This window comes from Apium graveolens, chromosome 4 (assembly GCF_009905375.1).
Source record: "Apium graveolens cultivar Ventura chromosome 4, ASM990537v1, whole genome shotgun sequence".
Taxonomy (NCBI): domain Eukaryota; kingdom Viridiplantae; phylum Streptophyta; class Magnoliopsida; order Apiales; family Apiaceae; genus Apium; species Apium graveolens.
Genome location: NC_133650.1, coordinates 200,711,680 through 200,713,893, shown reverse-complemented (window position 1 = coordinate 200,713,893; position 2,214 = coordinate 200,711,680). Strand labels below are relative to the sequence as shown.

The 2,214-nt window shown below is 39.3% G+C and overlaps 1 non-coding gene across 1 annotated transcript; it reads right to left on the bottom strand.

Moving 5' to 3' along the window:
• Positions 1–1,729: 1,729 nt before the first annotated feature.
• Positions 1,730–1,836, bottom strand: LOC141722259 (small nucleolar RNA R71). The gene has a single exon (XR_012575279.1). It is a non-coding gene; the product is annotated as a small nucleolar RNA R71 (small nucleolar RNA).
• Between the last annotated feature and the right edge of the window lie 378 nt (positions 1,837–2,214).

Sequence of the window (2,214 nt, the reverse complement as noted above, 5' to 3'; positions counted from 1 at the left end):
TAATCTGAGTTTTATGGGACTATTATATAAGTAGATTTGGAGACGTTTTCAAGAGAGAGGATCGTGGTATTAAGCAAGGAGCGAAGGAGATAAGGAAGAAGACCGTTTTAGCACACAACAACGAAGAGGAAGCATATTTTCTTGTGATTCTTGTTCTGTTGTAACGTTGGATGCTAGTTTTCTTATTTTGAACCTATTTACTCTTGTGACGTACTCTGATTTAATATAATTAGTTTAGTTATTATTTTCCTGTGTTTGTTTATCATGATTTCATATGAACCCATGATGACGATGAGTGCTATTATGGGCTAATCGTGATCATGGGGTTGCAACGGATTTACTATGGAATTCTTTAGTTAATTGTTTAATACTTTAGTGTGTGATGATTGTATGATATCTAGTATTGGTTGTGCGTATTCGTCTTATGTGCGTCACGAACATATAAGATAGGGTGTTAATCTCTTGTGAAGCGACGGTGGATCTTGAGATTTAGAACTTGCCATGCTAGCATAGGTTCATGTATGATGTGCATGATTAGTGGGTAACTCTAACAGTTTTATTCGCCCTGTGTAATCAGAAGGAATAACTTGTGCTTAGATCGTTGTGTTGTCAATTTCTGTAGACATATAGGAACTCAACATAATTGATGACTATTCAACTTCCATCTTAATTGTGGATGCTTGGTAGAATGGTATTAGTACAATGAAAGTTGGCCTTTATCAGTTTCGTGTTATTCGATTAATATCATCACTGTCACATGCTAAAGGTAATAACAATAACTATTGAAGGAAGTAGTAATGAAGTTGTGATCTCATGAGTGTTTTAATATTGTTAATTTGAAGTGTTAATTAAGTGATAAATTAAGTAATTAATTGTAGTTAATATTTAGTCAACAATTCTAAGTGTTAGTGTCTTTACATTAAGAAGTAATCATACATTGGTGTGTGAGTTTAATTAGACAATAATTAGTCTGAGTCTCTGTAGGAACGAACTAGAAAGTATTCTATATTACTTGCGAACGCGTATACTTGCGTGAATATTAGCGCGTATTTTCGCCCTAACAAGTTTTTGGCGCCGCTGTCGGGGACTCGGCGTATTTGTTTAGTTTATGTACTTACCATCATTGGTCATTAGGACTCAGTGATTAGGACGTAGTTGTTACTTATTGTTTCCGGTTGTGTTTCAGGTACTTTAGCGAGCGTTTATGCAAACTCATTCTCGTACTCGCAAGAGGACTTTAGATACAGCTGAGGAGACAGACGAAGTTCTTGATATTCCGGAGAAGATAGATTTTGAAGATTCGGATTCAGGAACTGAGCAAAAAGAACCAGTAAACATGGGTGATCGTATTGTTCAGGCTGATCCAGCTCTTATGGACTTTTCTCGGCTTAAAATTGATGACATTCAGTCAAGCATTCTTCATCCGGCTATTCAAGCTAACACCTTTGAAATCAAGCCGGGCACTATTCAGATGGTGCAGAATTCTGTTTCTTTTGGAGGGGCTGCGACTGCAGACCCCAACATGCACATAAGGAATTTTGTCGAGATCTGCAGCACTTTTAAGTATAATGGCGTGACTGATGAGGCTATCAAGCTGAGGCTTTTCCCATTCTCACTGAGGGACAAAGCTAAGGATTGGTTACATTCTGAACCAGCTGGGTCCATCACTACTTGGCAAGATCTTGCACAAAAATTTCTGGTGAAGTTTTATCCGATGGCAAAGACTGCTGCTATGAGGAGTGCTCTTACTCAGTTTGCGCAGCAACCTACAGAATCTATGTGCGAAGCTTGGGAACGCTACAAGGAAATGTTGAGAAAGTGTCCACATCATGGAATGCCTGATTGGATGGTGATCACTGGTTTCTATAATGGTTTGGGGGCCCAATCTAGGCCCATGCTCGATGCAGCAGCTGGAGGCGTCTTATGGGCTAAAAGTTATACTAAGGCTTATAATCTTATCGAGACTATGGCTGCAAATGAGCATCAAAACCCAACTCAGAGGATGATGCCTGGGAAGGTAGCAGGTATTCTGGAAGTCGATGCAGCCACCGCTATTGCAGCACAGCTTCAAGCGCTGTCAATGAAGGTTGATTCTCTGGCTACATATGGAGTTAATCAAATAGCTATGGTTTGTGAGCTTTGTGCAGGTTCTCATGCTACGGATCAGTGTTCTCTTGTCAATGAATCTGTTCAGTATGTGAATAATTATCAGCG